A 26,290-nucleotide genomic window follows, 5' to 3' on the forward strand; every position below is an offset into this window, starting at 1 on the left:
TTGTTGAAAGATTTTTAATTACAGTTTCAATTTCATTACTTGTGATAGGTCTGTTTATATTTTCTAATTCTTCCTGGTTCAGTCTTGGAAAATTGTACCTTTCCAAGAATTTGTCCATTTCTTCGTGGTTGTCCATTTTATTGGCATATAGTTGTTTATAGTAGTCTCTTATAATCCTTTGTATTTCTGCGGTGTCAGTTGTGATTTCTCCTTTTTCATTTCTAATTTTATTGATTTGTGACCTCTTCCTTTTTTTCTTGATGAGTCTGGCTAAGGGTTTATCAATTTTGTTTATCTTCTCAAAGAACCAGTTTTTAGTTTTATTTATCTTTCCTATTGTTTTCTTCATTTCCATTTCATTTATTTCTGCTCTGATCTTTATTTCCTCTTCATTTATTTGGTCTTATAGTTTTTTACCTTGGTCCTTCATCTGTGACATATTTTTTTGTCATCTCACTTTTTTTTTTTTGATGGGTGGGATTGTGTACCTGTCTTACTGGTTGTTTGGCCTGAGGCTTCCAACACTGGAGTTTGTAGGCTGTTGGGTAGAGCTCGGTCTTGGTGCCAAGATGAGGACCTCCGGGAGACGTTGTTCCGATGAATATTCCCTGGGGTCTGAGATTCTCTGTTAGTCCAGTGGTTCGGACTCAGAACTCCCACTGCAGGAGATTTGGCCTGACCCCCAGCTTGTGAACCAAGATCCTGCAAGCTGCTCTGGTGGCAAGAAAGAAAATGAACAATAACAAAGAGTAAAAAATAAAATTAGACTAGGAAACTAACAGGTATGTTAGAAAGAATATAAAAATAAAAATATAGATGAAACAGTACCAGAAGGTAAAACAGAACCACAATAGTAAAAAAGAGAAGAAAAAAAAAAGGTGGAAAAGGCCTTGGCTGTGGAGGGCGGAGCCTAAGCAGGAGTGGGGTTTGGGCGTTGGGCAACAGGGAACAGAAGGGAACAGAAGGGGCCCAGGCATGCCTCTGGTCTCAGAGGGCAGGGGACCCCACCTGGGAGCCCAGCAGGCTTCCCGGGCTCGAGTGGGCGGGGCAAATGCCCTCCGCTCCTCTCCTGCTCCTCCGGTCCCGGAGGGCCCCTCCCACCTGCCTCTCCTGTTCTGCCCCAGCCTTCCTCCTACGTCCCCAGGACCAACGCGGCCCCGAGGGGGCCTCTGAGGGCGTAGGACCCGGCCGGAGAGCAGGGCAGACTTCCCCGTCCGATTAGGCAGGGGAAACGCTCAGCGGGCTCCCCACTGATCTGAGCCCCTGAGGGTCCCTCCAAGCGTGGGAACCCCTCCCCCATCTCAGCCACCCCTCAGGGGCGCTGGTCCTGTCTGGCCTCCACTTCTCTTTCCCCCTCAGTGCCTCATGTCCTACTGGTTCACTTGGGGGTTCCTCCCATCTCCTTGTACTTCGAGGTCCCCCACCAGTGTCCAGCAGGTGCCCTAGTTGTGGGGAGATGCGAACTCCGCGTCTTCCCACGCCACCATCGTGATCAAGAGTGTGGCTTTTTTTGACAAAGAGTCCTGCATGTAAAATCTCCACTTACCACCTATTGATTAGCATTATAACCCTAGGCAAGCTATTTAAAATCTCTATGTCTGTGTTATCATGTGTAAAATGAAAATAGTATAATCTAACTTGTGGAGTGGTTGTAGGGATTAATTGAAATGACATGCAAAATGCCTGGTCAATTTTTGTTTCATTCTCAGGCCCAAATACATGTCATTGTGTACACTTCAATAGCTTTCATAACTCAATGGATCCTACAGTAGTTCATGTTCATAATAATGACTGATGCTGGATTGTTATAAAAATGTTAAAGCTATGTACAATATATAGTACTTAAGAATTATGCTAATATGTAATTCATGTTAGAAAAATACATCAAAATGATTAATGTTTAAATCATTGCTGGATTGGGCTACCTGTTCCATTTTTCTCTTTGGCACCTGACACCAGCCTCTGGGGACTTGTATCCACACTGTCCTTCTATGAATTCAGAAGGAGGACATGACTGTACATGAGCCTCATATCTGCCATATCAGGGCTAAAGCAATAAGGACAGATTAGCAGTGTGCCCACATCACATCTGCAGATAATGGTGGTATTGTTAGTCACCAAAATTGTCAGCCCAGGAGGAGGAGAAGTAGTATAATTTTAGAGCAGAAGAGACCTTATTGGCATCACTCAGTATTATTCTGAACATTTTTATGTTCATGACTATGATCAATAAATGCAAAAGGACATGCTGATTACATTTTCTTTAGAAAAACAAAAAATATTTAACTTACTATGTTTAATCACATGCTTGTTGAAGAAATATAGAAAGAATGTTCCTTCTTTTATATCTGGAGATGAAATTAAAGCTAAAAAGGAACTCAGTACTTACAAGGTCAATACTAGTTGATATGTTTCCAAAAAAGTTCTTAACATTAGTGTACAAGAAAAAAGTTTCAATATTTCATTGAGCAAAAATACACAAACTGCTCTCTTGGGAGCTGATCATCCTTGACTGAAAAAAATTCAAGGGTAGAATGATCTGTACTCAGCTTTCCTGCTAACAGAAGGCCTTGAGATATGGGATATGACAGAAATATCACCAGTAGGAGTGCCTTTCTTTAGGTCCACCAGCTGGTGTACCTTACATAGGGCAGGCTTCTACCTCTTGCTGGAAATGTCACAGAGTAGGTGGTCAGGATATTTGACTCACTCTCTACTAAAAATGTCATGATGGGGTTATAAGAAAAGTTATTGTGTGGTGAGAACTAAACAATGTCAGTGCTAGTTTTTACATTTCTAAAAACATTCTCAAAATCAGTGCAGAAGAAGAAAGCTTCGGTATTTCACTGAGCAAAAAACTATATACTGCTTATTCAGGGATTTGATCATCCTTGACTAGGGGAAATATTTCTGGGGAAAAATTGTTTATTTACTCTAGGAGTCTCTTGTTTCCAACAGTTGTGGAGACAATGTGAGGCTGAGCAGATACAGGATCAATTAATCACTGGCCACAGTTCCCACTTTCAGGCATTTCAAGTTCATTACCCTGCCATGTCCTATGAAGTAAGTAGGAACACCAGCACCTCTGATTTCCCTGCAATTACCTATCCATATGGGTTTATAACAAATCACATTCTTTGTAGTTAGTGTTTGTGAATTAGACTTCTGATGAGGTTGCCAGAATAGAAGAAGCCTAAAGATTTAAACCAAATAACAAAAGCCTCAGGGTATGTTATCTCTCCATCTCTCTTTGTTCATGATGCCTGAGTCCAGTGTGGTCTTGAGTCTGGAATTATCCTGGGATGTAGTGAGCTTCACTGAGTCATTAATCTTGATCCTTCCCAAATCTATCTTTGGGAGTAGTCATTCAACCAACATTTATTTAATACATAGTTTGTACCAAGCCCTAATTTGCATGTAGTATAGAAATTTTAAAAAACAAAAGAAAAAAGCACAAGGAGATAATGGTTTGTTGAGGAGGAGAGACAGACTTATAAGGAAACAATTATAATAAAACAGTTATTTACCTCGGTTCAGAATTCTGAGGAAACCCAGAGTAAATGGAATGTTGGGCAAGTTTCCACTGGAGAGGTAATGAAATTGCTGGATCTTGAAGATGAGAAGGAATTTGTCAGCCAGCAAAGGTGAGGTGCAAGTTACAATAAAGAGCTTGGAGCACTCAATGAACAGAAAATAGGAGAGAGGTCAGTGCACATTAGAAGCAAGATCTGTGGTTTGGGAGTGTGAGGTTAGTTGATGAGGAACAGAGGCAGGAAAGGGCTATTCAGATCATGTCATGAAGGTTCTGAATTCCACAGTAAGTGTATGAGACTTTATTGTATTGGCAGCAAGGCAGCCACTGAAGTTCCGAAGCCGAGAAATGCTATGATCAAACCTCTTCTTCAGAAACAACCCTCAGGTTTATAGGAGGGTAGGCTGGAGGTGGGGAGGAACCTGACAAAGAACATGGGTTAGGAGGCTATCACAGTGTCCCCGTGGGAGTTGATGGAAATCTGGTAATTGGCTGCTTAGAATACTGAATTGGCAGGACCTGGTGACTAAGGAAGAAGAAGGTATATTCTTACATTCATTCAGTAGTTATTCATAGAACTCCTATTCTGTGCCAGACACTGTTATAGGTGCTGGAGATACTGAAGTAAATAAAAAGACAGCCTCTGCTCTCACAAATTTACATTCTATTGAGAGAGACAAAAATAAAGCAGTCCTCTAATATATATGATCACATCATATCATGTGATATTAAGTGCCATGAAGAAAAATAAAACATGTGTTGGAATGATGTTATGCGACTTCTGAGCTTGAAGCTTCTGCTTTTGACCTATGGAATGCTCCCAGAGATGGCCATGTCGGGAAGCCAGTGTAGCAGATGTGAAGATCAGAGGCCGAGGAGATCCTGGGCACTCCAGCCAATAGCCAGTATTGTCTGCCAGAGTGAGGAACATAGTAACTGAACTTTCTGCTGAAAGCAGCTTCATGAGTGAGTTCAGAAGAAATCAGCAAAGGAACTGCCAGCCAACCCACAGAGTCATGAGAAATCATAGATCTTTGTTGCTTTCAGGCACTAAATTTTGGGGAGTTTTATTACTCAGGGATAGATAGAAAAAATGAAGAAGAAGAGAGAGGTAGTATTCAAGAATGATTTCTGGATCATTGACATAGTGATAGGCTGGCCAAGTAGTGCAATTAGCTAAGAGAGGCCTAACTTGAAGAAAAGGAAATTCAGAATTGCCCCAGGATGGAAACTCTTTGGCCATTTCAGGTGGTGGCAAAGTTTAATTAGTATCCTTTGGTATTGAAAGGACAGATTTAAGTAGAACACGGTTTTTCCTTTAACAACTTGAAAAAGTAAAGTCCTCAGTGAGATAGCTCATTGGTTCGAATGCATTTTTAATTAAAGAGTAATCGCTAATCAGTCATTAAAGAGTAATCACTAATCAATATGTAGCTATAATTGTTCATCAGAACTTTTCATACTTTGTTTTGTGTTGTTTTGTTTAAGTAGGAGAGGGACAGGGAAAGTAAGGAGAACAACAAGGCTTCCGAAATGGGTAGAAATGAGTAAGGAGACTAATACCAAGAGGAGAAAGGATGGAAACAGTGGAACCTGGGGAAAGGACGAAGTTTGCCTTTGTTAACTTTCATGCCCTTGTATAAAAGGCGGTTGGCTGCAGAACAGTGTTTTGTCATTAAGTCTGCTTTGGCATGATTGATGAAGAATTTTTAAAACACAGATTGAATTTTCATAAAGTTGCCTTCATTCTTTGAACTATATTAATCCTAGAGTTACTATCGTGCGTTTTTTAAAGTGAGAAGAACCTGTGTGTTTTTCTCGGTTACAATATACCATGGGTCATAGATGAATGAAAAAAAGTCTTTGCCAAATTCTTAATTTTTTTTCAGAGATTTAATCTAGTACATTAATATTAGTTGTGACACAGCTGTAGTCATTTGTTTTAGATACCAATAAGGATATTTCACCCTTTTATTAGTAATAAAATTCACAAAAATGGCTTGTAATGCATGTTTCCTCAATCATGCAGATTTAGTAAAGAGAGGATCATTTTATGAATGTTACACTTCTATTATGAATAGAACATGTGAACTTCAAGGAGAGAAAAAAGTAATCTTGGCTTATCCATCTACACTCATCTTTATATGCCTGACATTACCTAGTACAGAGTCACATGCATAGAATGAGATCAATGAATCAGCTTAAGTCACACATTTTGATAGCTTATAGCACTTGAAACTGTTGTAATTGTCATGTTAAATGTGAGGATTGCTGTTTAGTGCCTAAGTCTCCAATGGGCTGAGAGCTTCATTAGGGTACATATAGTGTTTGTCTAGCTCAATAATGTTTTCCCAGGATGAGCACAGTGCTGGAATATGGTTGCTGCCCAGTAAGACGAAAGAATAAGGAAACACAGCTTCGGTGTATCATCCATTTCAGAGAAGGAAAGACCCAAAAGGTGCCTCTCTCTCCACAGAAAGAAAACTTCATCCTACAACCTTTCCTTCACAGTGACAGTGCTGGCTACCACATATTTCTGTTATTCAGTAGCCGAGTTCTGGAAAAGTTTGAGGATTCTACTGTTCCTAGGCCTTTCAAGGATATAAAATAGGGTTGCCTGATAAAATACGGGATACCCAGTGAAATCTGAATTTCAGAAAAACAATGAATAAGTATACTAAGAAATATAATTATGTTCCATTTTAATTTTTTAAAAATGGTGTTTATCTGAAATTCAGATTTCACTGGGTGTCCTGTATTTTCATCTGCTAAAGCTGGCAACCCGAGTATAAAGCTTTCTGTATAGGACTAGGAAGGCTCTGTCTGTCCTGGAAGGTTATCTCTGAGTTCAGGGCTTTGTTCCTGATTAGTAATTCTGCTACCTCTTCACAGAGTTATGTGCGATGCAAAATCATGGAGCAGGAGAAGTTGAGCCTCACAGCCTCCAGTTACCTTCCTACATGGGTCCTTTTCTTGGAGGAGCCAGGAAGAGACCTTACTTGCATGTTATTTCCTTCTTGGACATGTTTGGTCTCATAAAATATTACCTCAGAAAGTCATTCCTACTGAAATGTAAATAACTTATAAGGTTAATGTGTTATTTCTGTTGGGGCATTTATACTGTAAATAAGTACCATCAAAATAATTAATAAAAATTGATTTTGAATTGAGGAATTTTAGAATTTCTTTGTTATAATATGTGGTTTTAGAGGTAAACATTGTTTTGTTCTCTTGAAATTAAGCATTTGGTGTTTGACGACTATAACTTCTCAGGCACGTACATGTAAATATGGGTTTCAGGCTCCAGAATGCTGGGGGATTGTTAGGGGAAAGGAGTTAACTCTAAATTATTCAAAGCTTTTCATCCCGTGACCACAGAGGAAAAACAGACTAACTTAAAAATAAACACTTTTATGGAGTGCCTTCTTTTTGTTAGAGTTCCTTCTGCTAAGTGTTCTTACATGTCATTCTTGGAAAAAGCCCTGTGAAGTGGACCATATTATGTCCAGGTTTTAGATGAAGCATCCAAAGTTCAGAGAGGTTAAGTGACTTGCCCCAAGCCAGAGAGATGGTAAATGGCAGAGCTGTGATTCGAACTCAGGGTTTTTTGACTTTGAGGCTAGTGATCTTTCTGTCACACCACAGTGATCACCCACTCCCACAGCTCCTTTTTGGGAAGCTCCAGGATCCCACTGAAGCTGTTTAGAGTGTGGGCCTAGGGTGTGGTTGTTGGATACTAAATGCCCTGTGGTTAAATGACTTTTGATTGCAAAGTTTTGGGAATAAGTAATAATGCCAGATTACTTGTGTCAGAGATGGGAAAATGATTCAGACTCATATGCTGTTGGGCAACTAAATTCGGTTGCAAGATTTTTTTTTCAAGAAGTTGGAACGCTCTTTATCGGTGAGTAAAGCCACGGTGGAGGGTAAAGGGATCATAACACCACCACTGAGATCCATTTCCAAGGCTATTGGGCAGTAAAGGGGAAATGAAGCAAAATTGTGATGTAAGGGAACTTCGTTTTTGGTGTCCTTTCACTGACCCTTTAAGGCAACTTCTTTCTTCTTCCTGAGCCCTATAGTGCCTGGCTAACAGTTTAGGAAGAATCTGAAAGATTGTTCTACTGTTGTGTTAGCTCAGTATAGACCCTCTCCTTGGGATATGAGAATTTTAATGCGGGTAAATGAAAAAAAAGTAAAGATCGAATCTCTACATGTTAGCATCCTAGTAGGTCAATCAGGAGGTTTTTTGGGGGTGGGAATCTACTGGAAGCCTTCTTTGCAGGCAGTACCAGAGAAGAGTGATGTAAATTAGAATTAGATACTTAAATATTAAGTGTTGGTTGGTTAGTATTATTCAATTAGTAAGTTAAAGGCAGGACTTAAAGGCCATGACTTGAAGGTTTTAGAAATATGATGAGAATCAACAGCAAATTTAAAAATATGAATTTAAATGCTATGAACAGTTGATAAGTATTGGCATAAATATTTGGTCTGCAGAAAAGAAAAACAAGACATAATTTCCCATATAAAGTAGGAATTTTGGAGATTTGGCTTGGTCTCCTTTATCTTTATGAAAAAAACAACTAAGGAAAGACAAAAATGAATAGGATTTGGTGCAGAAAGAATTAATGGGGCATTTTAATGTTGAATTAATTGTCTGGAGATACTGGAATTTGTTATTTAGCCATCACTTTTACGAGGAAATGGTGTGATACAGTAGCAATAGCCTAGTTGTGGAATCAGACAGACCTGCCTGTTGTTTTGACTTTATGTCAATTATTTAATCTTTTTGAACCTCTGTTTCCTCCTCTGTAAAATGAGAACAGTAATACATAACTGAGTTATTCTAAGAATATCCTAAGAACTAAATGAGATACTATTTATAAAATACCTAGTAAATGTATATTTAGGACTTCAGTGATACTCTTATACTTCTCTTTCACTTTATTTTAATAAATACTTTGTAAATAATTTTGCCTATAGTTTCTAAATCAAAACCATGCCTTCTAGTAGTGAAAAGACAGTAAAAAGCCTAGGAAATTAAGAACAATGTGCACACAGAGTTAAAAAGACAGAACTGTGCTTCCAAATGGAGAAGAGTTTTTACCTTAATTTGGTCACACTATGCTTTCACATTGAATTAGGAAATAAGCATATCGATAGGCATATCCTTCTTATGTAGTTAGGAGGAATAAATTACGTGGATTTTAAGTCAATAACCAATAGACCAAGCTGTTTATATTCCCAAATTTAAACTCCCCACATAAATTTTAATTCCTTAAGGTCAGCAAATATGTATAATTATATAATTATAATTATATATATTTGATACTGTTTTATATATATACAAATATACAAAAGTATATCTATCTAGATAGATAGCTGATATATAAAGTAAATACATCTCATTAAGCATGCTCTTATTGGCAGCAGGGATTCATGAAGTATTAATAGCAATAATGATAACCTGTTTCTTGAATGGAAGAAACCATTTTGGAATTGAAAACTTTGCCAGGGTCCTAATACTTAAAATTCTATAAATGCAAATAAAATGAATGTGGCAGGAGGAAGGGGCTGCATTTGATATACTTGACTAAGAGTACATGGCAAAATATTACAATTAGTGAAATGTGTAGCAAGATATTAGGAACCACTGAACTTGAACTATCTTCATAGATAGTTTCTAGCTCTTTAAATCTTCTGTTTTAGAAGGAACAGCAAGTAGGCTGGATAAGAGCATGATAAGAATTGAAGGCATGATTATGTAACAATTTTAGGCTATTTTGAGAACTTTGCCTTTTGCTCATGATCTGACATGTTTAAAAGTTTTTTGGGCACTGTGTTGAGAATAGACTATAGGGAACAAGAACTGAAGCAGAAAATATAGTTAGGAGGCTCTTCTAATAATCAGGTGAGCAATGATGGAAACTTAGACCAGGTATCACTTGAGGTTGTAACAGATCCTGAATTTATTTTACAGATAGAGCCAAGAGCATTTCTTAGTGGATTGAACGGGAGAGAGTAAAAGAGGAATCAAGGATAACTACAGATTTCTGCCTTGATTAACTCAAGAAAAATATTGCCAATGAAATGGGAATGTCTGTGGAGGAGCAGGGTTTTGAAGGAAGGATTTGAGGAATAAGGAGTTTGGTTTTAGTCATGTTAAGTTTGAGATGGTTATTAAAATATCAACTGGGAAGTCAAGAGACAGATGGATAAATAAATCTGGGGTTCAAGAACTTGAGAACAGAATTTAAAATTGTCATTGAAACAAGCCATGAAACTGAATGAAATCACACAAAGAATGGGAAAAGTTCTTAGGGAGTGAATCTTTGGGTTCTCCAGCATTTAGAACCTGAGAAGATTAGGAGGGGCCCCCAAAGGAGATTGGAAAGAAGTGGCCAGTGAGGAAAGAGAAGATTCAAGAAGATTTGTATCCTAGAAACCAGGTGAAAAAAGTATTTTAAAAATCAGGGAGAGATAAACTATGTCAAATTTTACTGGTCGGAGGGAATGAGGACTATAAATTATTCAGTTAAGCAATGTGGAAATCATTGTTCGCCTTGATGAGTTATTTCAGTGTAGGGGATAGAGACAAACAGCCTTGTCCTTAACCTTTGCAGGGTCCACAACAAGACTACAGCTTGAGGTCCATGCACCATATATCTACATTTTAAAAATTAAAAATCAAGATAGCAAATAGCAGATATCTTGGGACCATGAGACAAAAAGCAAACGGCCAAGAAAATAGCAGAAATATTGGCCCTGATATAGTCTAGCCACTTAACCAATGCCAGCAATCACCCTCACATAGCCAATCTTGGCAAGGGAAGAGAAGGACCAGTCTCCCATCTTCCCATCATCATGCTGGGAAACATTCAGGGGCCTGGCAATCTCTGGAACATGCAGTGTAGGTCTACACTCTTCCTTTCCTTAGAGTGCAAGCATTGAGAACAGCCTTGTCTGTGGGACAGTACATAAGCTGCTTAACTTTGGGGGTGTCAGGTGACACATGAGTCTTCTGGGAACAGAGCTGCCTTGAGGTTCATAAGATGAAGGAAGCCATGAGTCCTGTGGGGGGCCAAGCTGGGGTGCAGCCCCTCCTGCTGAGAGAAAGGGGATCCCCAGTCTCAGATACTTTGTTCTCTAGAGTGAGCTTCTAGTCATTTTTGGGCAATCCTGATCTTGCAATATGAGATTTTCTGTTACTTGCAGCTGAATAAATTCTAACTGATTTATAGGCATTCAATAAATATCCCTTAAATGACTGAATGATTAAGGAAACATTACTGTGATACGGTAATACAGCCATTAATAATGGTGAATCAGAGCTCTAAAAATGATGTGTTTGTTATGATTTCATTTATGTATGTTTGTGTATATGTTTGCCTGTGTGTCTATATATATTTAGTATATGTCTAGAATGTCTGCATATGTACATAGAGAAATGTACATAAGCACATTTGTCTTTATCCCTTTTCACCTAGTACAGTATTTTGCTCCTAGCAAACACTTGAATGCTTATTGAATCATTGAACACTAACATACTATTTCAGAGTATTAATCTAATAAGCAGAGTAGGTTTAGGTCCTCATATCAACCACTGGGTTCACTCTAAAATTCAACTTTTCCAGCCTGGAGAAGACACCTTTCCCTTTAAGGCCACAAATATTTATAGCAAGACCTCTTTCCAAATTCCTGTCCAAAGCTCTCATCTTATTTTGCATTCTTTCTACCAGTGTTCATTAAGTGCTTCAGGAAATACTTGTTTCTCAAATCCACTGAGATTTGTGCTTGCCAGGACGACTTCCAGTGATGGCTCTGGACTCTTTTGCTCTCTGCATCCTGCTGCCACCTAATAGCCCCTCCATGCTGCTGCAGCTCCCCGTTCTCAGACCTTAATTCTCAACTCCCAACTGACATTGGCCTGTGGTTTTAACATAGCTTTTATTAAAGCTTAAGGACACCCAGGGTATTACAATGCAGACAAAAACTTAACACTGACTCAGTCTCTGCTGTAGGTCAGGCTTCTTAGAGAGTGCCCCCTCCTGGCTGTGCTTCTCCTGAGGCCCTGCGGGTTGCCAGAGGGCAGGTTATCTTCCCCAAAAGGGAGAGTGCCCTTCAGATTTCCTCTTCTTTCCCTTCTTGTCAGGGCTACATCAGTGTTCCAAACTTTTCTGCCTTTAGCCTAATACAGAGGAAGGAAAACATCAACACATAGACAAACAAATGAACTAGAACAAACAGTTCCATAATTGTCATTGCCATTTGGCCTCAAATGAAGACTGCCTTTTATATCATGGCACAGATGGATTAAGGATTTAGTCTGAAACATATGCATTTAGATACTCCATTATTACTGGGCTTTCCTGAGAACAAAGTCTACCTCTCCATTCCTTGTCTTTTGTTCATTGAACAAATATTTGTTGAGTATATACTATGTGCCAGACACTCTACCAAGTATTTGCGATACAGTCGTAATTAACAGATACATCCCCTGTTCTCACAAAATGTACATTCTTACAAGTGAAAGACTCAACATGGTAATCCTTTCTAGACATTTTAGAGAGTTGGCCCCAAGAACCAAGACCAGTGTTTCTACTCTAAAATGCAGAAACTGCGTACCATCCTCTTAGTAGAATCAATTTCCCAGCTCACCTGCTCGGTCCAGACACCATCTGTAGCTACAGAAAATGGTGCCTTGCTGCATTAATAAGGAAGGATGCTTGTGGGGTAAATCTCCAAATTGAGTCAGTAATAAATAATTTAATCTAAATGAAGTAATTTTCCAATCCAGGACCCAAGGACAGAATGCATCAGAACCACTTGGGAGCTTACATACACAGAACACACAAACACAAAACACAGACACTATGTATACACCACATGCAGACATCACACACACAGACCCTGCACACACGAACCATCCCTCCCCCATCCCATCCCCACACAGGACAGGGCCATACTGCTAAAGTTTCAAAAGGGAGTATTAGGCATGGAGGTGGGGGAATGGAAGCAGGGACTCCATTTGTTATATTCAAAAAGTGACTGGAAATCTTAATTATTTACCAGATTTGGACATCAATCCAATAGAAATATCAGTTGATTTGGGAATCTGGAAAACTTGGTTAGAGGAATGGTGACCATGTTCTCTGTGGTAATTTTATGTAAGTTGCATATTCCTGCACTTGCTGGAATGTAAACTCTTATAGACCTCTCCTTCAAATCTTCAGCTGGTATTTCTTCCCCATCTTTGGGAAAGGTCAGCTCTGGCCATAGGGAGAAACTACCTCTTGATACTTGGTCTTTGTCAAGCAAAGTCCAGGGCCTGGAGATTTGTCTGGATTCTAATGAGGCTCCCCTCTGGTCAGGCTCTAGTCCCAAAAGCAGGACAGAGAGTTGGATTTAGACCTGTTCTATCTCCAACAAGAGCCAAAAAAAAGCCAGCACACACTGCCAAAACTGGGCCCTTAATTTTTGCCCCAGAGACAGTATATTAAGGAAAGTGTAGTCCTGTTGTATACATGTCTTGGATCAAATTCTTGGCCTAAAAATAACCCTGGCATGACTGGGTTATTGAGCATCTGATTCTTTTCTGGGCCTGGTTTATTTCAGGAATCACCTCATTAGTTGTGCATGACTCTGTCGTAGCCATCCTGATGATGGCACCAGCTGCACTTAATTTCTTTTTATTTTTCTAATTAAAAATGTTTTAATTACAAAATACTTCAACATACAGAAGATAATATAACAGATGCTTATTTTTCTAATATAACAGATGCTTATTTTTCTATCACCCAGATCTAACAATTCTTTCAGCTCATAATCTTTTTTTATGAAAAAATTATAGATACAGCTAAAAAAAACCTCCATCCCTAACCCTTTGTACTCCCTCAATCCCAGCAAGAGCCATTATCACAAATATGTTGTGAATATAGTTTATCATTTTCACTGCATGTGTTATGTATTCATAAATAATATCTAAAAATGTTTTGTGTAAATAATAATAAACAGTTAAATTTAACTAGGTTTCCATGAATTATGATTAATATATTTTATTTTTTTTATTTTTTAATTTTTAAATTTATTTATTTATGGCTGTGTTGGGTCTTCATTTCTGTGCGAGGGCTTTCTCTACTTGCGGCAAGTGGGGGCCACTCTTCATCGTGGTGCGCAGGCCTCTCATTATCGCGGCCTCTCTTGTTGCAGAGCACAGGCTCCAGATGTGCAGGCTCAGTAATTGGGGCTCACGGGCCTAGTTGCTCCGCAGCATGTGGGATCTTCCCAGACCAGGGCTCGAACCCGTGTCCCCTGCATTGGAGGGCAGACTCTCAACCACTGCGCCACCAGGGAAGCCCTATGATTAATATATTTTAAAGCATATATTTTAATATATGTTTAATTTTAAAAAAACTCTCCTTATTAAAAAAGTAGGGGGGGAATGTTCTTCACTTCTTCCATCACATAGAGTACTGTACCTTCAGTTACATGGGACCAGATTATATTAATGATGGCCACTTAAAAAAATTAATGAAATCACACACAATATCAGATCACAATTGAATGTGAGGGGACAATAATCTATTCTCAAAAAACAGTGAAGAAAAGGAATGCACTTTTCCCTGCTATCATAGAACTGATGGCCTGGTTAATACATAATGACAGCTGTAAACAGTTGGGAAAGTGCTTCATCAGAAAGTGCCTCATAAGTTAGCAAATATGGATTTGAGTTTGGGAAATCCAAAATGCATATTTGGAAAAACCCATCATCATGGAACCATTTCCAGTTGCTTCATGATCTTATTATATTGCAAAACATGATGCAAAATAGATTAGCACATATAGTCTTCACTTTGCCACTGGGAAAATTTTATTACTGTTAGACATATGAGCATTTTGGTAATGTAAAATATAGATAAAGTAATGCTGCAGTAATTTGGAAGTACTTGCATGAGGAATAAGAAAGACTTGACCAATGGTTTGAGTTCATTCTCTTTCCTCTTCATTTTTTTTTTTTTCCTAATGTCAAAGTCTATGTGTATTTCTCACACGAAGTGTGGATGATATAGAAAACCATGAAGGGAAACAAATTTCTCACAATTCCTTTATCTTGAAATAATCCCATTAACATTTTTCAGTTGATATGTTATTTCAGTTGATATATTTCAGTTGATATATATTACATATTCACTTACGTAATTCTACAATCTCATTTTCTTTCATAGTTTTAAAGTTATAAAATATATGATTATTATAAAAAATTCAAGCAACACAAACATTAAAAAGTCTGTTCCTGACTACCACTTCCCATGCAAATTTCACTCCAGTGTTTCAAACACTGCTTGTTATGTGTTCTTCCCAATATATTCTATGTACGCATTTTGAAAATGATGATTAAAATTTTTTTTTTTTAAAAACAACGTTTATCCTATTTTACTCTTCTGCTTTTTCATTTGTTCCCTTAATAACTGTGGTAGACCGTTACACTGGTGATGCCTAATGAATCATGCTTCCTGGACTCACACCCTTGTATAGTCCTTTCCCACACTGTGTCTGGGTTTGACCATGTGTCTTGCTTTGGCCAGTGGGACATTAGCAAGCTTGATGCAAGAAGAAGCTTGATAAGAACTTGCACAGTGGGGCTTGTCCTCTTGGATCATTCCCTCTTGGAACACAGCTACCATGCTGTAAGGAAACTGGTGTAGACTTCTGGATGAAGAGAAGTTTCATGGAAGGGAACTGAGGTGTTCCAGGTGACAACGACACCAAATCACAGCTGTGTGAGTGAGGTCTTCTTGGATGTTCTAGCTCCAGTTCACCTGCCAGCTGAATGCAATGCTTTGAATGGCCCCAACCAACACCAGAAAGATCAGAAGAATACCTTTAGTCAATTCACAGTGTCCTAAGAAATTGTAAATAATTGCTTGGTATTTGAGTGGTTTGTTATGTAGCAAACAGTAACCGAAACAATAATGTATCAGTTCATTTTCTTCTACCTCATTCTTTTAAATTTCTGCTTAGTGTGCAGTTATGTGAATATACAACCATTTATTTAGTTGCTACCTGATAGATAATTTGCTTGTTGTACCAACAACATTGCAATGGACATCATATTTAACACTAAGGTCAATATCTTACCATACAAGTTTTCATGTATACCTCTGAATATGTCCTTAAATTTCCAGATACCTCTGAATCAAAGACCAGTCAGTTTTAAAGACTGTTGATAGATATTGCCAAATTGCTCTCAAAAAGAGGTAAGAGGTCTTTATTTTTCAGAATGGCTACACCAAAGATAAGAGAGGTCACATTTAAAAAATTGAACTATAGTTGACTTACAATATTATATTGGTTTCAGGTGTACAACATAGTGATCCAGTATTTTTATAGACTATACTCCATTAAAAGTTATTACAAGATAATAGCTATAATTTCCTGTGCTATACAATATATCCTTGTTGCTTATCTATTTTATATATAGTAGTTTGTATCTCTTAATCCCATACTCCTCATTTTCCCCTCTTTTTTTCTTCTCCCCTTTGGTAACCACTAGTTTGTTTTCTATATCTGTAAGTCTGTTTCTGTTTTGCATATACACTCATTTGTAGTATTTTTTAGATGCCACATATAAGTGATATCATACAGTGTTTGTCTTTCTCTGTCTGACTAATTTCACTAAGCATAATATTCTCTAGGTCCATCCATGTTGCTACAAATAGCATAATTTCATTCTTTTTTATGGCTGAGTAATATTCCTTTGTATATATACATATCACATCTTCTTTATCCATTTGTCTGTTGATGGCATTTGGGTTGCTTCCCTATCTTGGCTATTGTAAATAGTGCTGCTATGAACATTCGGGTGCATGTATCTTTTTGACTTAGTGTTTTCGTTTTTTCCGAATATATACCCAGGAGTGGAATTACTGGATCACATGGTAGTTTTATTTTTAGTTTTTTGAGAAACCTCCATACTGTTTTCCTAAGTGGCTACACCAATTTACATTCCCACCAACAGTGTACAAAGGTTCCCTTTTCTCCACATCCTCGCCAGCATTTGTTATGTGTAGATTTTTTGATGATAGCCATTCTAACAGGTGTGAGGGGATATCTCATTGTTGTTTTAATGTGCACTTCTCTAATAATTAGTGATGTTGAGCATCTTTTCATTTCCCTGTTAGCCATCTGTATGTCATTTTTGGAAAAGTGGCTATTCAGGCCTTCTGCCCATGTTTTGATTGTTTGTTTGATATTGAGTTGTATGAGCTGTTTATATATTTTGGATATCAATCCCTTGTTGATCAAATCATTTGCAAATATTTTCTCCCATTCATTAGGTTGTCTTTTCATTTTGTCAGTGGTTTCCTTTGCTATACAAAAGCTTTTAAGTTTAATTAGGTCCATTTGTTTTTTTTTTTTGCTTTTATTTCTCTTGCCTTTGGATACAGATCCAAAAAACTACTGCTATGACTTATGTCAAAGAGTGTTCTGCCTATGTTCTCTTCTAGGAGTTTTATGATTTCAGGTCTTACTGTTAGGTCTTTAATCCATTCTGAGTTTATTTTTGTATATGGTGTGAGGAAATTTTCAAATCTCATTGTTTTATATGCAGCTGTCCAGTTTTCCCAGTTCTGCTTGTTGAAGAGACTGTCTTTTCTCCATTGTATGTTCTGTATATTCTTGCCTCCTTTGTCATAGATTAATCAGCCATAGGTGTGTGGGTTTATTTTTGGTTCTCTATTCTGTCACATTGACCTGCGTGTCTGTTTTTGTGCCAGTACTATGCACAGTACTATTTGGGTCGTCTCTCTTTTGTTCTTGGTGAGACCGGCTAAAGGTTTATCAGTTTTGTTTATCTTTTCAAAAACACCAGCTCTTGGTTTCATTGATCTTTTCTAGTTTTTTTTTTTTAACTCTATTTTATTTATTTCCTCTCTGATCTTTATTATTTCCCTCCTTCTGCTGACTTTGGGCTTTGTTTGTTCTTCTTCTAATTCCTTTAGGTGGTATGTTAGGTTGTTTTATAGAGATTTTTCTTGTTTCTTGAGGAAGGCCTGTTTCTCTATAAACCTCCCTCTTAGAATTGCTTTTGCTGAATCCCATAGATTTTGGAATGTTGTGTTTCCGTTTTTATTTGTCTCAAGGTATTTTCTGATTTCCTTTTTGATTTCTAGGTTGACCCATTAGTTTTCTAGTATCATGTTGTTTAGTCTCCATGTGTTTGTTCTTTTCCATTTTTCTTTCTCTAATTGATTTCTAGTTCCATGCCATTGTGGTCAGAAAAAATGCTTGATATAATTTTTCTCCTCTTATTTTGAGACTTGTTTTGTGGCCTCGAATGTGATCTGTTCTGGAGAACATTTCATGTACACTTGAAAAGAATGGGTATTTTGCTGTTTTTGGATGGAATATCATGTCGATATCAATTAAATTTAACTGTTTATGACCACTGTTGTGCTATTTATGACCACTGTTGTATTATTGATTTCCTGTCTGGATGATCTGTCCCTTGATGTCAGTGTGGTGTTAACATTCCCTATGATTATTGTATTATTGTCAGTTTCTCCCTTTATGTCTGTTAGTATTTGCTTTATATATTTAGGTGCTCCTATATTGGGTGCATATATGTTAACAAGTGTAATATCCTCTTCTTATGTTGATTCCTTTATCATTGTATAATACCCTTCTTTGTCTTTTGCTATAGCCTTTGTTTTCAAGTCTATTTTGTCTGATATGAGTATTACTACCCCTGCTTTCTTGTTATTTCCATTTGCATGAAACAGATATATCCCATAACTTTCTGTCTGTGTGTGTCTTTCTCCATGAAATGAGTCTCTTGTAGGAAGCATATTGAAGGGTCTTGTATTTTTCATCCATTTGGCCACTCTGTGTATTTTGAACATTTCGTCTATTGACATTTAAAGTAATTCTTGATAAATACATGCTTATTGCCACTTTATTATTTTTTCTATATGGCATAATAGAAATATAGTTGTTTTTGTAGTTCTCTGTTCATTTCTTCTTTTGTTTCTTCCCTTGTGGTTTGATGATTTTCTTTAGTTGTTTGCTTGTGTTCTTTTCTTTTTAGTTTTTGTGTATCTATTGTACATTTTTGGTTTGTGGTTACCATGGGGTTCATATATGTTAACCTATAATTATGTCTTGTTTTAAACTGGTAGTCATTTAAGTTCAAACACATTCAAAAAGATCTTTTTTTTTTTTACTCTCCTCCCCCACATTTTGTTTTTGATGTCATATTTTTCATCTTCATGCTTATTCCTTAACTGTTTATTGTAGTTATAGATGATTTTACAATTTTTTGTCTTTTGATCTATTTACTGGTTAATTTAAATGATTGATCATCAATCTGTACTGTTGTATATATTTGCCTTTCCCAGTGGGATTTTCCCTTTCCTTTAGCTTCTTACTTCTTTTCTATTTACAGAAAACCCTTCAACATTTTTTTAGGGTAAGTTTAGTATTGATGAACTCTTAGTTTTTGCTTGTCTGAGAAGTTCTTTATCTCTCCTTCTATTCTAAATGATAATATTGCTGGCTATAGTATTGTAGGTTGAAGGTTTTTTTCTTTTAACACTTTGATTATATCATGCCATTCCCTTCTGGCCTGCCAAGTTTCTGCAGAGAAATTAGTTGATAGCCTTACGGGGATTCCCTTGCATATAACTCTTTGTTTTTTTATCTTGCTGCCTTTAGAATTCTCTCTTTAACTTTCGCTATTTTAATTATGATATATCTTAGTGTGGGACTGTTTGGGTTCATCTTCTTTGGGACCATCTGTGGTTCCTCCTGTACCTGCATATCTGTTTCTTTCTTCAAGTTTGGGAAATTTTCAGCCATAATTTCCTCATATACATTTTCTATTCCCTTCTCTCTCTCTTCTCCTTCTGGAATACCTATAATGCAAATGTTGGAATGCTTAATGCTATCTCAGAGATCTCTTAATTGCTTTCATTTTTTAATTTGATTTCTTTCTGCGGGTTTGATTTGGTGATTTCTATTATTATATCTTCCAGATCACTTATGTGTTCTTCTGTATTACTTAGTCTGCTAAGTGTGCCTTTTTATTTCAGCTATTGAATTATTCATTTTTGATTGGGTCTTTTTCTTATATTTTCTAGTTCCTTGTTAAAATGTTCACTGTTTAGATCAATTGTTTTCCTTAATCCAGTTAAGATTTTTATTACTAATGTTTTGAATGCTTTATCTGGTAAATTGCTTATTTCTGTTTTATTTTTATATTTTCAGGGATTTCATCTTGCTCTTTCAGTTGAGAGCACTTCCTATGCCTTTTCATTTTGCTTAACTTTCTCTGCCTCTATGAATTTATGTGAAGCAGTTACCTATTGCTGTGTTGAAGGGGTGTTGTTATGTGGAACATCTCTATACAGACTGCATGTGCCCAGTGCCTAAAGTGGGAGAGCTGGATTTGATGTGGATGCAAGACACAGTTTTCCTCATGGTGCTGGCAACTATCACTTTGGTAGGGGCTAGGGCTGGAGATGGAGTGGCTAGAGCTGGCACTGGGTGTGAGGAAGGACTTCCTTTCTGCTCAGTGGCTGTCACTGCCTTATCAGGGGCATGGTCTGATCCCAAGTTGCTAAAGCAGAAGCCATGTGGGTCATGCTTGAGCTGGCTCTGTTCCTTAAGTGTGTGTTTTTTCCTCTCCCTACACTCTGACCTTTGCCCCAGAGGGGGCAGTGCTGGAGGAAGTGGGGCCTGTGTGCACACAAAGGTCTGATATGCTGCCTGTGCATGTGTTCATGGCTCTGCCCACACACAGTCTCAGGCACAAGTCTCCTCTGTCTGTCACATCTGATGACTGCCCACCATCTTTGCTGCCCACTGCCTTGCCATGAAACTGCTCTACAGGGCTGGTGGAGGCCCATGTGGACTCTCAGTGTGTATCACGAGGCCAGCTGTGGTGGAGCAGCTGCTGTCGGAGATCTAGGTAGCTCCTGATGCGCTGCTTGAGTAAGCATCAACAATGGCTGCTGCTGTCCCACCCAGGGCTCTGCCCTGGGACTGGGTTACTTCTGGGTTCCAAAGTCGAGTCTTTCCTCTAGTCGTGACCATCCCAGATCCAGTGCTGCGCTATGGCAAGGAGTGAGGGGGCTGGAGCATTTGCTCAGTTTGGGCTGGGGCATGTGGCGAGGTGGTTGAGGAAAACCAGGCAGCCACTAGGGTAGACCTCTCTCTTCCCTGTCTCAGGGGCTAGCCAGCATGCACTGTCCTCTGGAGCAGAATCCGGGCTTCTCCACCCAGCCTTCTGTTTGTCCCAGCAGCCCTCCAACCAGCCAATTGAGCTTGTCTACTCCATGTTGGACCCCAGGGCTAGGTCCCCAATCTGTGACTCAATGCGCTCACTCCTCTGGGTAGATGTCCACCTGTGTAATCTCCCTTTTCCTGTGAGTCCCTTCCCAGGGGCATAGGTCCTGACCCATTTACTTTCCTTCCCTTCCTACCCAATTACGTGTATATCTTTCTTACAGTCTTGCTGGTAAAGGAGGCTTTTGGCCAGTTTCCAGTTAGTTTTCTTCAAGAACTGTTCCACACATAAATGTATTTTTGATGTGTTCATGGGAGGAGGTGAATTCCACGTCCTTTCCCTCCACCATCTTGATCCAATCCCAAGAAAGGCCACATTTAATCACTGGCAATCCCTTTGGACTACAGCCTGATTAACTTAATTACTTGGGTTGAGGAGATGGAACATAATTATGGATAAAAGAACAAACTTCTTTTAATGTCTGATGGAATGAGGATTCACCCAGAATCAAGCATTGCTGTAGTTGAAATTTATGTTTGGTAATATCTATTTAAAAAGGTGAAAGGAGAGAGGGGTTGTGAATTTGTTGAACTTTCTTCCATCCAAAACAGTTTTAATATCTAGTTTAGTTGAAGATGCACATAACTTTTGATCCAGAAATCTCACTTTTATTTATTTATTTATTTTTGAGGGGACACAATTCAGTCCATAGCAAACATTAAACCCTCATAATATCCTTTTTTTTAAAAATTGCGTGTAACTTTTTTTTTTTTAATTATTTATTTATTTTTGGCTGTGTTGGGTCTTCGTTTCTGTGTGCGGGCTTTCTCTAGTTGCGGCGAGTGGGGCCCACTCTTCATCGCGGTGTACGGGCCTCTCACTATCGCGGCCTCTCGTTGCGGAGCACAGGCTCCAGACGTGCAGGATCAGTAGTTGTGTCTCACGGGCCCAGTTGCTCCGCGGCATGTGGGATCTTCCCAGACCAGGGCTCGAACCCGTGTCCCCTGCATTAGCAGGCAGATTCTCAACCACTGCGCCACCAGGGAAGCCTGCGTGTAACTTTTATACATTTATTTTTTATAAATTTAGTTTTGGCTGCGTTGGGTCTCGGTTGCTGTGCGTGGGCTTTCTCTAGTTGCGGTGAGCGGGAGCTACTCTTTGTGGTGGTGTGCGGGCTTCTCATTGTGGTGGCTTCTCTTGTTGCAGAGTGTGGGCTCTAGGTGTGTGGGCTTCAGTAGTTGTGGCACGCGGGCTCAGTAGCTGTGGCTCGCGGGCTCTAGAGCTCAGGCTCAGTAGTTGTGGTGCACAGGCTTAGTTGGTCTGTGGCATGTGGGATCTCCCTGGACCAGGGCTCGAAGCCGTGTCCCCTGCATTGGCAGGCGGATTCTTCCCTGGCACCACCAGGGAAGTCCCAGAAATCTCACTTTTAAGTGTAGCCTCTGGAAGCTCTCATGTATGAATGCAGGTATAAAAACATTTAGAACAGCATTATTTATAATGGCAAAGCAATTCTGTTTGTCAATAGGAAAAAGGTTATATATTGATACAATGGAATCATGCAGTTGAAATGTTATTACAGATCCTTCTATATCAACATCTTGGTGAATCTCACAAACATATGATCATCAAAAAAAGAAAGTTGCAGAAGTGTTTGTACTATATAAAACCATTTGCATTTAGTTTTGGAAACATGTAAAGGCTGTGATACATGTTGTTTAGGAATGTATACAAATGGAGTAAAAGTATAGATAATATATGGAAATAAGCATAAATTTAGAATGGTAGTTATATTGTGAGGGAGTGAGGGGCATGTGATCAGGGATCAATTCTCAGAGCTACCAAAGTTTTGGTAATGTGTTATTTTTTTTCATGAATATGACATTAATTAATGTTTTGAAATAGAGCATGGATAAATGAAAATCTTTACATATCTCAGTGTTTTTAGCATACTTTATGCAAATAGTCAAGAATAAAAATTCTAATTTCAAATGAAGAAAATTCATGGCATACTTCCTGGGTTGTGGTTTAATCATTGTATACCCAGGAAGGTATCAACAGGTGTCCTGTAGAAGGTATTAAAGTTGCTGTCCAAGGTTAAATGAAATTGGTTTATCAGAGAAGCACTAAGAAAATAAGAGAATCTGTTCATGGTTCTTTGATTAATGCCAAGTATGATCAACACAAGGGGGTTCATTAAGCCATCCATCATGTGGGTAATTTAACATGTCATTGTGTCTGCTGTCTGCTTTGACTGTGCACAGCCTTGAATCTCAGAGTTGTATCTCTGATACCACTGAGTTCTACATAGAAGCAACCCTCTTAATTCTTCTATTGTACATTTTCCATTATGCATACTTATTTTTTAGACATATTAAGCATTTCATATAAATTATTTAATGTGCTTTGGGACAGAAATATATCTTGACTTTTTAATGGGTTTCCCTCACACTATGCGTAATAAAATTTATTAGGAAACTCTCCTCCTTTTGAATTTTTTCCCTCTAATGATACTTAGTCTTAAAATCTGATGTGACTAAATGCTATTTGCTAAGTTGGGATGTGAGTACTTGGCTATATATTGTTTTATTCTGCACACATTTTATATGTTTTAAATATCCTATATATACATTTTTTAAAGACTATGTTGGCAGGGAAGATAATGAGGGAGGTGTTGGTGTCTTCTATGGTATAATGTTTCTTCATGCTAGGATGGGGAAAATAAAGGTGAAAGACAGGGAATCCCCTATCATATGTACAATTGGTTCTTTGGTGTCTGGTCTCTGCTGACTGGTAGAGGAAGCCCCAGCATTTTGGAAATATTTAGTATATCTAAAAAGCTTTTCAGTGGATAGGGCCTTTTCTCACTTCCTTTGAAGTACTTCTTAATGTCTCTGTATCATAACAATGCAGTTTTGGCTCACTTGGGAAAATAATCTCTGGGTCAATCCTTCACCTTCTTATACAAGGAAATGATAGAAGGTAGTATGGTGTAATGAACAGGAAATGAACTATGAAGCCAGACCATCTTAAAATCAGATCCTGCCTTCTCCCCCAGAAAGCTGTATCAACTTGCAAGGGATAAATTATTCAACTTTTCTGATTTGTTGTGAGAGTCAAATGAGATATCCTCTATAAAGTGCCTGGCACATAGGAGCTCAGTCATATCCCATTTTTTTCTTAAAGCATTTCCACATCATTTTAATGTTACCTGTAGTCACAGAATTGAGTGATTGTATTGAAAAACCATATTGAAAGTCATACATTGAAACCAAATCAGGGATTCTCAGGGTACTTGTTTTTTCCTGACTAAACATTAGAATAGTATGCTGAAAAAGTCAATTAGGGGCTTCCCTGGTGGCGCAGTGGTTGAGAATCTGCCTGCCAATGTACGGGACACGGGTTCGAGCCCTGGTCTGGGAAGATCCCACATGTCGCGGAGCGACTAGGCCCGTGAGCCACAGTTACTGAGCCTGCGCGTCTGGAGCCTGTGCTCCGCAACAAGAGAGGCCGCGATAGTGAGAGGCCCGCGCACCGCGATTAAGAGTGGCCCCCACTTGCCGCAACTAGAGAAAGCCCTCGCATAGAAACGAAGACCCAGCACAGCCATAAATTAAAAAAAAAAAAAAAAAAAAAAAAGTCAATTAGGCTACTCTTTGATCTTACTATTGAGTGAGCTGTTACTTGTCAAAGCTAAGGACTTTTTCCTCATATATAACTGGACAGTAGAGGGTTCTTTATTTATACTAGAACAGATAAGAATGCATGTCTTGGTATTTGTACTTTCTATTTGCAAATTGGTATTTATGATAAAGATTTTCTTTAACTGGAAAAATTATAGCATTTAAATCCATCAGAATTTTAGATTTTAAGTGATCTTTAGAGGACATTCTAAGCTTGTCATTGCTACTGTTCCTTGGCCCCTCTCCATAGTTTGTCAGGACCTACCATGGGGAGGGTGATTCCTGGGGCCTGCTCACAAAGACTTGACTGATTCATCACTAACAACATCCTTTTCCTGCCTTCCCTCTTTTAAGTGAGGGGACCCCTAGAGACTTATTCTCTAGCCATCACACTCACTGTCTGTCTTCTTCATCTTGCTGTGGTTTTAAGACTTTTAGAAAGAAAAGTTACTCTTCTTTGGGAGGAATTTAGACTCTCCTTACCTCATCTAAGCCCCTTCAGCTTCTGCATCACAGTTTGGTCACTGTGTATCACCTTTCACAGCTGCTATTCTGCTTTGATCCCCATTGCAAACTAGTTTGATTTTAATTAACTGCCTCTGATAGGAAGAACTAGATAAATAGAAGTTTAATAGAACCCCAAAAAAGTTAAACTTCTTTTGTCTTGACAAATTTGAAGGACAATAAGGTTGAATTATTTGCTGTTTTATATTAACAGGGAGCTTTTGCTAACAGAACTGTTGTAGCACTAAAGCACTAAAGAAAAGTGAGATAAAGCAGAAGAGAAAGCACTAAAAACAAGACCCAAAACCAATCAGATAAACAAAATTCCATTATTTTGATTTTCTTTCCAAAAATTATGGATGGCTAGTTCAATTCTATTTGGCTTATAAACAAAGGAAATATTTGTTAACATTTCATAGCACACATTTTTTTCCATTTCTGTATCCTCTGGTTAGAATGTCATTGTGATTTATGTTTTCATTCTTCCTTGTTATTCTTTACATTTTATTTGATTAGCTAAAGCTATGTCTTCCATTATGGTAAATGTCCCAGAGAAGGAAACTAATCATCAGATGACATGAAAGCAAAATGGAAAGAAGAAATGATATAGGTGGCCCATTCAGCAAAGTAATGACTAAAAGTTCCACATATTTAATGTCAAAAAACAATTGGATTCACATAAACACATTTTTCAAAAAATTAAAGGTAACTGTTTTAAGCACATTAGTAAAAATATTTGTTAAATATATCTTGAATGCAAGTGTCTTTATCATGGTATAAACATCAATAGAATGTTTTCTTAATAACTTGAGGGAATACTTATGAATCTAAGTTTCTCTTTAGATGTTCCTGTAGAGAAGCCACTGCACTAAATGGGCTAAGATGATTTTGGTTTGAGAGCTCAGTTCTACTTTTATAGATCTTCTATATGTTTCCCAGTGTTTTATAGATCTTCTAATGTTTCCCAATCTGCAGAGACTATAATGAGGCATGTAACATATCTGACATATGTACCTGCTACACTAAGGGATTCAATAAGTGTTAATTTCTGAGAAGTAGTTTACAATTAGATGTAGAATAAAAGTAGGTTGATCTTGAGAGCTCTTGTATGGGTAAAATATGGAAGTTTTATGCATGGATCTTTTTTGATACCTCTTTTGCTTCTTTTTTTATTGCTTACTTTTCAGTTAGAAAATGGGTGAAAGACAGGGGATATATTTCCATAGGGAATCATAACAAAGTTTCCAGAATAGGTTTTCCTAAATTAAGTAAGCTTCTATTATA

General features: G+C 38.1%; 1 long non-coding RNA gene across 2 annotated transcripts in view; it reads left to right on the top strand.

The window, feature by feature from the left end:
• LOC309631771 overlaps nt 1–26,290 on the top strand; it is a 253,878-nt gene that overhangs the window by 107,543 nt on the left and 120,045 nt on the right. The gene's annotated exons all lie outside the window — the stretch shown is intronic.

Source organism: Balaenoptera borealis, assembly GCF_965194805.1.
Source record: "Balaenoptera borealis genome assembly, chromosome: 7".
Lineage (NCBI taxonomy): Eukaryota > Metazoa > Chordata > Mammalia > Artiodactyla > Balaenopteridae > Balaenoptera > Balaenoptera borealis.